The sequence below is a fragment of the Agelaius phoeniceus genome, chromosome 15 (assembly GCF_051311805.1).
Source record: "Agelaius phoeniceus isolate bAgePho1 chromosome 15, bAgePho1.hap1, whole genome shotgun sequence".
NCBI lineage: Eukaryota > Metazoa > Chordata > Aves > Passeriformes > Icteridae > Agelaius > Agelaius phoeniceus.
In genome coordinates, this window is record NC_135279.1 from 8,636,888 (window position 1) to 8,650,649 (window position 13,762).

The following is a 13,762-nucleotide window of genomic DNA, read 5'->3' on the forward strand; positions in this document are numbered from 1 at the left end:
AATATACTCTTCTGGCTACAGTGATTACCTGCCTACTGAAATGTTTGCATACTTGCCTGTATTTAGTATCACCCTTTGCTCAGTGTAATACAGTGTTAAATCATTTTCCAGTGTAATCTTGTAAAGGACAATTGCTGTTTGAGCCACAGCAGCTAAACCCAAGATTAATTACTGAAACCAAAAAAATGATAGGGCAGCCCAGGAAATAACTCCATGGGAAGTTGGCCATCACAGTGACTGTCTGCTGTTATCTTATTGCAAAAGTTCCATACCTAATTGGAGATTTCTCATGGGCATCTCCTCACAGCACTGACTCCTCCTTCTTCACACCACAACCAACAAACCCCAGCTCTCTCCTCTCCCAGCTCACCCACTCTTTTATAGCTCTCATCCTCACTGGGCACAGCTGTGTCCTGTTAAGGGCAGGCCTGTTCCTAATCTTTGGTGATCAGTGCAGCTGCAGCTCCTCAGGGGTGAGACTGCCTTCTGCACTGTCTTGATTTCCTTACATTCTGTCCCCCCACAGCTGTCACATTTGTAACTGTGAGGGGCTGCAAGGTTGGCTTCAAGGTCAGATCCTCCCATTCCCAAAGAGGAAGGGTGAGGAGGGCCCTGCCTGCAGCTGGACAGGGCTTGGTGCAGCATCCAGGTGTCAGCACCATCACAGGAGTGGAATGGCAGACATGGGAGGAGGGCAAGAATGTCTGCACACATATGTTCTCCTTTCCAGAGCTGTCCAAGCATTGGTTTGTGTGTTCATTTGTGTTAATTGTCCCAAATCCAGCTTTAGTTGAAAGCCTGTTCTCTTCCACAGGGGTTACAGTGAGCAGCTGCACAACCAGCACCTTCCAGCACTTTCCAGAGCTGCTCCTAAAAGGAAGAGGAGCTTTGTGAAGCTTTCTGCAGTGAATTTTCTGTTCTATTCTGTTCTATGTACACTTTGAAGAGTGGGTTAAATGACAGAGTCCCACTTTTCAAACCCCATTTACTTGACAGGTATTGACTAAAAAATTTTGAATCTTTTCTCCTTGGATACAGCTCTGATTATGCCTTTTGGGTCTCAGATTGGTGGACAGTAACATTCTGGTGACAAGATGATAAATTTGACATTCTTGGAGAACAGTTTACTGTGCAAATTACTGCACTATAACATACTGTGCCAGATGAAATAAATAGACCATACTTCCCATTTTTTGAATCTTGTACAGTTGTTAACACTTATGCAAAGTGGATATTAAATGTCACTTTTTTGACATCCAAATCACTTCATAAAGTCTCTCAAATGTAGAGGCTTCTGCCTCCAATACTGGTGTATTAGGAGTTTTCCTGCACATTTATTCTGTTAAAACATTTTTAACATGCTTCATGCACAAGTTCCTCTCCCTCTTCAGCCTCCCTTTCTCATTACAACTGCTGACATGCATTTTTCTTCCACTTGTCAAATGCAATTTCAGGACACAGGTTCTTTATCTGTTACACCTTGCAGATGGGGAATTAGAAATTAATAATGATATATCAGTTGGAGCTTTTTTGATTCCTAATTCAGCACAGCTTTTGGCTCATGACCACATGGATGTCCTAAAACATTGTGCACTTATAAAATGTTCAGGGGCAAATGCTATGGAATAAATGTTGACTGAATTCTCATCAAGTGATCTCATTGCATTTTAGAAGTAATACAATTTTACCTTCATTTAAAAATACATCTTTATCCAAAACCTGCACATAGAGGGTTTCAATGTTACTGCCCTTAGAGAAATTGTCCCTGATGCTGTTTTTTCCATCCATGATTTATAGCAGCCTATGTCACAGATGTCTTATTCAGGATACAGATATGCCAGAAGAAAAGTGTCAAACGAGTTGTGAAGCAGTGATGAAATACACCCTCTGAAGATGCATAATCTATATCAAAATAAATAACTTTGTAAATAACAGAATAGCCCCAAACGATGAAGATTTAAAGAAATGAAATGTGTGGCTTGGTGGAAAGGCAGCAGACATGCTTATCAGCAAGAGCAGATACAGGCTACTGGAAACAGAAGTTACCTACTTAATATTTAATTGTTGCAATTTTGCCTTATATTTAGCTTGGTTTTCCAAACCAGAGATTTGGCTAAAGTACCAGGGCAGCTCTCAAACAGCAGAGATGATATGAACTGCTTTCTCTTCTCCCTTTTGTTTCCATTACACCACAGTGTAGTGTTTTTCTGCACAAACACCTCATCACTGAGGGAATCTTAGGGGGAATCTTCAAATGCACTGTGCTGGGAGCAGCATGCAGGTGGTTCTCAGAGGCTGGAAATGGTGCTGGTGATGCACTCAGTCCTCTCACATTACCCTTGCTCTGAGAATGCTTCAAATCCAAGTTTGTTCTGAGCATTAAATTGGCCTTGAGATGAAGCAGCTGTCTGAGTTTCCTTGGAAGGAGGCCAGCTGGCTGTTAAGGCAGGCACTGCATATCCTAAGCAATGTTCCTGATCTTGTCCTTTCATCTGGTGTCCCCTGACATACAATGATCTCTTTCTGGGAGCTGTCTTGCAGCTCATGAATGTATTAGAGGTGCTGGTTGAGCAACTTCTCCTCTTTCCCCCAGCTCAATAGTCCTCTGATTTTTAAAGTAATTTGAAAAGCCACCCAATAACATCGATATCGAGCAAAGGCTTTAGCCTAGGATTCTACAGATATCACATTCTCAGAGGACCCACATGATCTAAATACTGCCTTAATACAAAAAAAGGGCAAAAAGCCTGTAGGTAATTAGGAACCAGGTGTACTGGAGGAGCTTTGTGCTCTCCCATCAGCTGGGGGAGCAAGATGAGCATTCCCTGATTGTTCCCACAGCACTCAGTGCCAGGTGCCAGCACCTTGTCCCACCCACTGCTCGCCTCAATCTCACCACAGCTGGGCCATTTCCCCTGGATTTCCTTTAAAAATCAAACCCACGAGTTCAAAACAAAATCATGAAGGATAACACTTCCTTTTTTTTGCTGGAGCAAAAGGTACAAATGCATGAGTATTCCTTCAGAAATGTTGACCTTTTCTGCTTTTCTTTGGATCCAGAGTAAAATCCCATTTCATATGACTGCCATCCCTAATGAGACAGAACTGCTGTCCCCTTCACAGCTCCCTGCAGCTGACTCAACAAGTCACTGTGTGTGATGGCAGCATTTTGGAAAAAAGGCAGATTGAAACACTGTGATACTTCTCTCATCATAATGGAATCATTCCCGATTAAAAACCACTCTTTTCACAAGTGCAGTAGTTTAGTGTTTATTAAAACCTAGAGATCAATAGGTTTTCTTAATATGTAATGCCTCTGGGTATCATATGCCACCATAAAATAGAAGAATTCCTATAAGCTGTGTGCCTGATACTCAAATGAATATTTTAACCTTTCAGGAGAAAAAAACCCACCCCAGTTCCCCCACACCAGCTTCCCTCAAGAATCCACTTAATCATATTTTGAAATTTAATAAGGTTTTAGGAGTGATAACAGTGTGCTAGGTTACAGCAATGGAAGGGAATGGATTATTCTAACCTTTAACAAGAGCAAATGTGAAGGGCGATTAATTTGGGAGTTTTTCTGAGGTTGGAAACAACATCTGAGCTCCTTGAAGTCTATTGTTTCACCTTCTGTTGAGGTTGCACAGCCATCTCCTGTTTAACTTCCCCCAGTGAGCAGCCAGGAGTTATGGCACCACCAAACAAGCTGGACCCACACGTGGAAATTAAACTAATACATCTCAGGAAGGAGCTGAGAGCTAAAGCAGAACAGGGGAAGGCTCCTGTGCTGAGTTCTGCCACAGATCAGAGCACATTATCACCATGGCTCTTCTGGGTTTAGACACAGCCCACGAACAGAGGAATCCACTCATCTCCCAGTCCCAGAGGGTGAGACTGCAAGAGCTATTGTGTGACAGCAGAACAAATAATATGTAAATAACTACTTTGAAACCTAGTTCTGATCTGTGTTTTCATTCTCACCAAAGGGCACTTCTCAATAGAGGCTTTGATCCAGCAGGCTTTGGTGGTAACTTTGATAATTCTTAGTAAATTATCCTCTTGTTGGCAGCAGTCTGGAATTGCCTGCACTCCCTTGGTTGAAAGTTTCCATGACTTCAGGCTGTGAGTCACAGAACACCTCTGACCTGAGCTGGGGAGAGGCAGGAGGGAAAGGACTGGGGAGCATCAGGTGTGGAGCAGAGGTTGGTCTGAAGTGTGTTCCTTCCTTCTGCAGCAAAGGAAGGTGCAGATCTATAGAAAACTCAAATCACTCTTAAACCATGAATTTTCAGAAACTGAATTGGGGGTGCCATTTTTAACAAACACTATGTGCTATTTTCTGATGCATTGTTGACTACAGTCCACAACAGAATTTTTTTTCTTTTAAATAGCACAATTATGCAAGAAGCTCTTGGTATGTATCCTACTGAAGTCACTAGAAATGTATGGCAGACTTAGAAAGCAACAGTGTGAGCCCTTGATTATAGATAGACAGAACTGCCACCACCTCTGCCTGCTGAGAGAGCTCCTGCAATAAATGTGTTTGTCTCTCTGTGTTTCAGATATACCTTTTACCTCTGCATCTCATTTGGATCCACCCCATGGTGCCTGGGTTAAAACCCTGTGGCACCAACTTTGAATTACATTCTTTACAAGCCAGAATTGTCAGGTGTTTTAAGAGCAGGAAGAAGATAGAGCAAAATTATATAAAAAGCTTGGAATTTTTTTTTCTGAAAAATTCTAATGCAAAGGGGATGTAGCACACAAAGAAACACTGGGGAGGGAGAAATGCAAGGGATGGACTGTGTTAAATCAGCATGGATAAACTTTCTCACTGAAGCTCACACATGACACTGTAATCAGTCTGCACACATTTTACCAGTAACCAAGGCATCATAGCAACCTGTATATCAGCTATACCCATGTAAGCAAGCCCACAGTTGTTCTTCTTTGTTTTTAATTTTCTTTTTAAAGCTGACTACATTTAAGTGTTTAGGCTCATTGTAGGTTGCATTCAATTATTTTTTTTAATATTTATTTTAAAATTTATTTAACTTTTTGGTGATATTAAAGTGTTCAAATCAAAAACACCACACGTGATGAGTACAGCTGAAATACTGTTTTTCAGTCCAGCAAACCTGCAGTTTGAGAAACATCCCTATAGATCCCTATAGAATATCACAGCAGACTGAAATGGCTTCAGGCCTTTCTTTGTCCTCTGCAAACAGTAACAGTGACCAAAGAGCCACAGGACAGGAGGATGCAAATATGTCAAATATTCACCTTGCCAGATACCAGCCATTTCTTTAGGGTTTTGCTTGGGTTGACAGGATCCCAAGATCCCATCTGGGAACCATCAGACTTCAGGACTGTGAAATTTGGCTTTTGTAGCTTCAATGACAGAATGACCTAACACATTGCCCATGAAGTGCTCTCTCCCTGGATTTAATATAGATTTGCAAAATGATTCTGCATCGATGGGAGATGAGGTGTGGTGAGCAGGAGAGCACAGAGGCAATGCATGAGGCACTGCTGCTGCTCACTGAGGACAGCTCTGCTGGCTCATTAATTCTTAGCCTGTTGTTAATCTCAGATGCTCACTTGATTTTGTGACCCTGCCAGGTTTCCATTTAACACAGCCCTCTCTAATGTTCCTTTTTCCTGCTGGTTTTCTCTTCCTGGAACACTGCTGCTCTCTAGCTTTCAAAACTCCTCGTGTCCTCCACTTTTCTCTTACACACTTTACTGCTTTCCTGTCTAAATTAAGCTGAAAACACATAATTCATGTTCTAGGCAAAGATATCATGTTTGCTCTGCATATTTTTAAAAGGCAGGAGCAGAAATTACTCACCTCTGAAAGGAAGGTCAGCAAAAGCAATCTATCTCCCAGGAACAAAGGTACAGTGGAAGGACAAATATTTACAGCACATGTGAGACATGAAGTTTCTTGTGGGCAAGGTGCCCTGCAAAGCTGGAAGTGTATACACAGGCAAAAATCATGGATGAAGTCACACATAAATGTCCTATACCACTCACAGATTCATACAGCACCATCAGCGGACAAGGGAGGGACTGATGAGACTCTTTTGAGCAGTGAATTGTTTTTACCATATCTCTTCTTTCCTCTTATGTAGGCAGAAAAAGAACAAAGAGAAAAAGAGTTTAACCTGCATGAGAAGATGCTGCCATGTAGAAGAAGCTCTGACAGATGTGGATGGCCCTGGGAAGGAGCCTTAGGCTGTGTGTGGGCAATTCCAGGTGCTGCTGGCATCCCATGCTGTGACAGCCTCAGAGAGCCCAGGATGGCAGGGCCAGGGGTTCCTGGTGTGTGTGGGGTTTGTGTCACAGGCAGGCAGGGCAAGGGAAACACCAGCAGCAGCAAAGTCAGTGCTGGTGGAATAGGTGAGGGTTGTAGGAGAAATCTGGCATGGCTAAACACTCTCATCATCTCCAACAGGTGGTGGTGGGGTTTTTATCTGAAGATAAAGGTACAGCCTCCAGTAAGTCACCCTTTTAAGGTAACATCTGCATAAGCAAAGTCTGAAACTTGACCAGCTCATTACAGAAACATTTCAGCAGGGCTCTGGCTATGCCTTATGACTTTAGCTTTTATATTTTTTATATATTTTTAATCCTGTGATTCTTTAATTTATAACCAAACTCCATATACAGTGTTAGCTACTGTTCTCCCATTTTGGTCAGACACAACAATTCCTCTCTAGGCCTGAGAACCAAGGACACCTCACTGTCTCAGGGCCTTAAGATATTAACAAAAGTGAGTTGGGGGGGAGCAAACCTGGGCTAAATGACTTCATTACCTGAAGCTGTAATTGGAACATTAACCTCCAATATGCAAATAGACCAAATGTATAAAAGTATAATACCCTATGACCTGTCATTGATTTTTGGTTGTAGCCCCTGGGGGGATTTTGTCTGCCTGAAATGTACCTGAAGGCCCTACAATAAATATAAGCACTTTTTATTCCCTTAATTTTGTCTGGCCTCTCTTTTAAGCAGTCCCAAAAAGGCATCAGCTATGGCACTGACTGCCCTAGCAAGAGATGCACAACTCCCCCCTGCAAACCTAAGAAAATTCTGCCATTCACTTCTACCTGCTCAAAGCTATGGTGATGACCTGGAAATCACTGTGATCTAAAGGCATATGATCAATAAACTGCCTTTGATTTCACACTTCTAAAGACAACTTCAGAAGCCTGAACTTCGGAGAGAGGGGCTGTCCTTTGTGCAACCAGATTTGTCAGCAAGGGAGAGCTTTTTGATCTGAGTCTTTTGCAAAGGTTTCTCCTGACCTTTCCTCCCACACACGGGCATCTCTTGGGACACAAATGCAGCCAAGCCTTTGAATTAAATTCATATTCTTAGAGCTTTCTTGTGTGTTCATCCTGTATTTCAATGATTAATCTGAGAGCAAAATTCATCTTTGCTTAAAAACTTCCTGTGAGAAGAAGGGTTTGGTTTTGTATTTGGTATTTGGCTGCTGTTTCCTTTAGACACAAGGAAGAATTTATTTAGGAATATCAAGAGAGGAAACTGTGCTGTGCAGCCCTCAGCTCAGCTGTGCTTGGGGCAGCTGTGGGCAGGACTCCAAGATAAAGGAGGGAGCTCCTGGGGCCTCAGTGGCTGTGTGACCATCCACACCCACCCCTGAGTTTTGTAGCACGAAACTTGCAGTGAAAAGGCTCATGAGACTGGGACCAAGTGCTTACATGGCCAGGGACTCCCTGCTTCAGTCATTTCAGACAGGCAGAGCAGCAGCTGGGTTACTGCTTGGGTTACTCAGCAGGGTTTGGGAACAGAAGGGCTCAGAGTTTGGGAGGCAGATTTGTTCAGTTTTCAGAGATATGTTTATCACTGACTAGAACTGACTTAAGCAGGAGCACTTTTATTAATTGTTACAGCAAGGGGTAAATGCTACTGGGCAAAGACTTCCTTGAGTTACCTGCCAAATGTGAGGAGGGTCTCCCTGTAGGGGCACACTTGGGATGAATAGAATTGAATAGAAAGAGCTCTTTGCAACTTGAAGCCTTAAGGCGGCCAACAGTGCCCTCTTCGGGATTCTTGCTGAATTCCTTCAGTAAAGCAGGAATTTACAAACTGCTGGCTGTGAAACGTGTGCTTTGCCTTTACTTTACTCCTCTTTGTATGCTAACACACGGGATGTGTGCAACACTAAGCACCAGTGGAAAACAAACCCATTCTGAAATCGTTTTTGTAATTGTTATTTTCAATATTAGATACTGACATGTGTCAGGCAGAGCACTTGGTCTCTAGACCATGATCCAGCATTGTTATACTTACTTTTAGCCTTTATGAAGACAATTTTCCAGCTGGAAATAAATTACAGAATGAACTCACCAGGTGCCATTTTAGGTGCTAAAATACTCAGGACTTGGGTCCAGGTGCAATGGCATAAACCAGAAATTGTCCAGACTTAGCTGAAAGTCTGAAAATTCCCCTTTGCCCCTGGTGTACAATCACTGACACAAGACCCCTGTGAGCCATGAGTGGCTCCAGCTTCATGCCCACCCTGCCTCCCCTCAGAGAAGCTCCTGCTTCACCATCACCACCTAGAAAAGGATCTCAGGAGCCATGAAGCACTACTTTAATATACATGACTTGAACTACAGTTCAAATTACCTAGTTTGGCTCTATGTCACTTGAGTCTGTGCTATCCCAATTCTCCTTTACATTGGGAAGTCTCAAGAGAGTTTCCTTAGGTTTTTCTGAGCAACTCTGCAAAATTCCTCTGAGGTTCCCCTTTAGGTTGTGTTAAAACAACTATAAATCTCAAGTTTGCAATTCAGACCTTAGTTCTAAAAGTTTTCAAAGCTTAATTAATCACAACAGCAATAGACAGCCTTTTCAGCAGCTGCCCAGCAGCTGTATTGATCCTACATGTGTACTCAGCATCACTGAAACACCAGCAAAATAATTTATGGCCAGTGGCAGAATAGCTGCTACCAAGAAATTATAACCAGAAATAAACAGATAATGCAGAGTTATGAAAAATGAAATAAAGTTAGATGTGCACAACTTAAGTCTAGGGAGAAATAATCACAAATTCACACACCTAGTTTCAAATACAAAAGCCCTGGAGCAATAGGAATGGTGTTTTACCCATGACTACAGACAACTGAGGGAGGGCAGAGGCTAATAAAGAGATGAAGGAAAAGCAAGGAAACATCTGAACAGGTAAGGTTGCTTGAGATAAAACAGTTAAGGGGCTTGGTTGCTTTTCCTTCAGGTTTTGGAGATCAAGATGAAATGGAAACTCAGGGTTTTTGCTTTGTGTAAAGAGAAATAAGAAAAACACAGAACTACCACAGCACCTAGGACTACTGATCTTTCTATAATAATGCAGATGGTGAAGGATGCTCAGATGGTCTAGAAGACAAGGAAACATTATGAAACACAGCCAGAGTATTTAATGGGCAAAGAATCAGAAAAAAGGCTTCTTTATTTCCAAGGCTGTGATGCTGTGGCTCAAGCAGGCTGGATGGAGCCCCAGAAATGCCACAGCTGGCTGTGGCAGAGGAGTCCCTGCCTGTGTGCTGGGGGTGCCTGAGGAGGTGCAAGAAGCACCTGCTGCTCTGCTCTGCACTGCTGTGTTTGGTCATATTCTGACTTGCCTTTTTTCCAGCATCTCCCTGAATTCCCTGCTTCAGACCAGAGAGTTAATTGCCTTTTTTTCTTCTCCGAGGCTGCCTGTGTAGAGGCACCATGCCTGGAGATGACTGCTCTGGCTCCTGAGGAGCCTGACAAGCAAAAGGTTCCTGTGTGATCTGTGCTGGTAATCCATTCAGACTCTTGTTTCCCAAAGTGTTGTGAAAAAGCACAAATTACTGTACTCACAGAAGAGTTGTTCATTGTCAAAAGCAAATAATGCCCATCTCTAGCAAAAACATCACTCACTAGAAAAGCAAGCGGTGCAGTCAGACTGAATTACAGATTATGGAGAGCTCTTGCAGCTGCCTTTGCTTTAGAAGAATGAATCCAATCTCTCTTCAGCAAGGGAGGAGACATCACCCTGTCCCAGGGTGAGCTTTCAGCTCCACTGAGGCCCACCCTTTGTATCACTTTGTGAAAGCATAAGGAAGAAAAGGTCAGTGGTAAAGAAGTTTTTACAATTACATATGCTTCTGAATTTTCCAGTATTGTGTACATCCTTTCCCTTGTAATCTCCTGGAAATCTATCCAACAGCAAATGCATCCAAGGTAGCCCTGGCATGGACTAGACAGAAGGAAAAAAAATGTATAGCTTAGGCCTAATAAAAAGCATTTCTCTCCCTGTCACAAATACTTTCATGTGATGCTGCACTTCTTTCTTTTTTTTTTCCCTACTATTTTTAATACAGAAGTTACACATAAACACTGCTTTTGCCATGTAAACACAGACCCTATCAACAGAAGCCAGGCAATGAAGTATCTTTTAAAGATCTAGCTATAAATATTTTTTGTTTTCATGTTTTGCTTTGGAGTCTCGTAAAGAGCTACAAGACTAAACCATCCATCAAAGTCAGCAGCCAGTGGTGGTCAATGTGTCCAATCTCCTGAGCATCACTGGGAGCAGCTTGCAGGATGAAATGCTGCTGACAGACCTGACACACAGCATTACATCTGCTGATTGCAAAGTTCAACGTGCTGGTGCTCCTGCACTAAGCAGCTCTCACACTGCAAGTAGGAGGGGGAGTTATTTTTAGCCCCAGGTATTCCAGTGAGACATTAAATGCTGATGTTGGAGGGGACAGTGCATGATTAGCTGAAAGGCAGACAGGAGCGTTCTTGCAGTGACAGCCATCGTACTGCGCGTCACCTGCAAACGGGAACGTGGCTAAAAATATACAGCAACAGGATAAAAATACACTGTGCAGAAATTACAGAGCTAATGGAACACCCCAAAAACATGGTAAGACACTGGAATCTTTCTACAGCAGCACAGAATTCCTTTAATCAGACAACAAAGTGTCACTCCCTTCAATGGGGTCCTCAGAGGTGGCTTTAACACTCTGTAACAGGGAGGGCAGAGTGGCACTACAGCTCCAGGACTCTTCTTGGGAATCAGCTACTTTTAGATTGACTACACCCAACAGGTTTGCCTGTGGCAATGAGCATGACCAAGACACAGCTTGACAGGACCAAGTGCAGATTCTCAAAGTCCTGCTTGCACTCAGACTCTGATCCTGCACAGCTGCTGAGGCAGACACACCTCCATGCTGAGGGGCTGGGGCATGTCCAGAAAGGGCAGCAGAGCTGGGGAAGGTCTGGAGCACAAGTCTGGTGTGGAGGGACTGAGGGTGTTTAGCCTGGAAAAAGGAGGCTCAGGGGGAACTTTCTCACCTTCTAAAGCTCCCTGACAGGAGCTGTAGCCAGGTGGGCTTGGGCTCTTCTCACAGATAACAAGTGACAGATGAGAGGAAACAGCCTCAAGTTGTGTCAGGGGAGGTTTAGGTTGGATATTGAAAGGGTTGTGAAGCATTGGGAAAGGGTGCTCAGGGCAGTGGTTGAGTCACTGTCCTTGGAGAGATGTCAAAGGTGTGTGGATGTGGTGCCTGGGGACGTGGTGTAGTGCTGGGGTAATGCTTGAGCTTAATGACCTTAGAAGGCTTTTCCAACCCCAGGAATTCTGTGATTCTATGATGTGGGGGTTTTGGGAGTACAGCAGTGACTGTAGCACCCCAGCCAGGTAGCAATGTCCAAACCCCTACATACCAGTCAGTAAGACAATGGTTTTTAATTTACTGGGGATATTTTTTCCCCAATAATCTTAAAAACTGTTTGTTGTAGCAATTCAGAGGAGCTAAGTTTTGTTACATTTTTCTCAGCTACCAAGGACATATTCCGTGCCAGGAGAGTGTGTTTGTGTCCCATGAGGTTTAGCAGGGGAGAGGTGCCTCTGGGCAAATGTCTCAGAATTCAGACACAGCAGTGGTGGGCAGAGCAGTAGATGGCACCAGCATCCTGCCAGACAAAACAGAACAGCAGCAGAAATCCCTCCCAATGGGTTTTTCAGTATGCAAAGAAAAAGTATTGCAAAAGGAATAGTGATCTTAAAAATTGTAATTCCAGTTCAACTGGCAGTAATACCTGTTGATTTACACATGCCTAACCCACAGCCAGTGGCCTGGGAGGCACCTTGTGTCAGAGGGATGGAAGGTAGAGGTTCACAAGGTCCCAAATATAGCAGGTGTTCAGGGGTGCTGCACACAGCTCTGTCTGTGCTTTGGTGTTTTGAGCAGGGCAATAATTCCCTCAGTTCTGGGAGGCCTTCATGACAAGCACAGAACAGGGACAGCAGGAGCTTGGGCAGAGATGTGTATTTGATGTATATTTGATCATTTGTTAGCACCTGAAGAATTGGCCTGCAGGGGATCTGTCACTGCTTACTTCTGCTCCTTACTAGACATCACAAGTGCTGGGAATGCTGTGCTTCCCTGCTAAGTGACATTTCCTTCAGCACTCAAGCACCCAGTTCTGCCATCTCCTGAGCTTATTCCACACAAAAAATCATCCCTCAGATCTGACCCTTTCCTGCACCAGAGATAAATGAGAAAGCACAGCCATGCTCTGCTGCTGCTTTGTGCTTCCCTGTCCTTTCCTTGGGCCCATCTGCTCTCTGCCTCTGGCCCACAGTGGCACAGTGAGGTGACTGTCCCCTTGCTGTGCACTCATGGGGCACCCAGGGAGGTTTTCAAGGTGCTCTGCAATTACCAGAAATTGTCTTGCATTGAACCAAGTAATGGGCAGGAGAAAACCTGACAAGTCCTGGGAGAGCCAAGGCCATTAACAGTGTCACGGTGGCAGTGATCTTATTAACAAGTGACCTTCCAGAGCAGAGCATTCTCTGGAGATGGGAAGCAGCCAGTCCCTGCCCTTTGCTCCTCCAGGAGCTCTCTGAGCAGCAGGGGATGGTGGCCTGGCCAGCAAGGAGCTGCTGTGACCCTCCCCAGGGCTCCCCTCCACCGCTGCTCCAGGGGTGGTGGCAGCCCCAGCCCTGACCCTGGAGCTGGCAGAGAGCAGAGCAGGATGCTGGCATCTGCCTCTGATGCTTTCCAAATATCCAATTCACTCAGTGAGCTTTTCCAGCCCAGAGTGCAGTCCTTTTTCGGGGTAAATGTGAGATGTAATCACTCCTAAGCTGTGCACCTTCTCTATTCTCCTCTAGGCAAGAACTGCTTGCCCCCTCTTTGTGTGCCAGTGAGAGCAGGAATTCCTCAAAGAGGAGATAACCCAGATGTGCTGGTCACATTACAGTTTTCTAACTTTAATGTGACTTGCACATCTGGGTTATCTCCTCTTTATGGGGAAAAAAAAGTAGGGTTAATTAATTATACAGATCTGAAATTGCTCACAAGCAAATAGGTGACCCTTTGATTTCAGTTATTTCATCAGAAATCAAATGAATTGATGAATTTCCATTGAACTAAAGAAATAATTTAAATGTGTTTCAGAAGAACAATTTGCTGTCAGTTTACACAGAATCAGCTGAAACCAGATGCTGCTGCCACCTGGAACAAAGGGCAGAAACAGTGACCTTTACCTAATTATTTAAATTAGTTTGAAGTATATGAAACTAAGAGATAAGAAATTCCATTATTATCAAAACTGTTCTGCTTCCTTCTATTCATTAAATATTCGACTTCAGCACCAAACACAGTTAATATTCTCCTTCTGAATTTGAGGATTTTTAATAATGCATTAAATTATTCCTTGGGCTTCACTGAGGCATCATAGCATACAC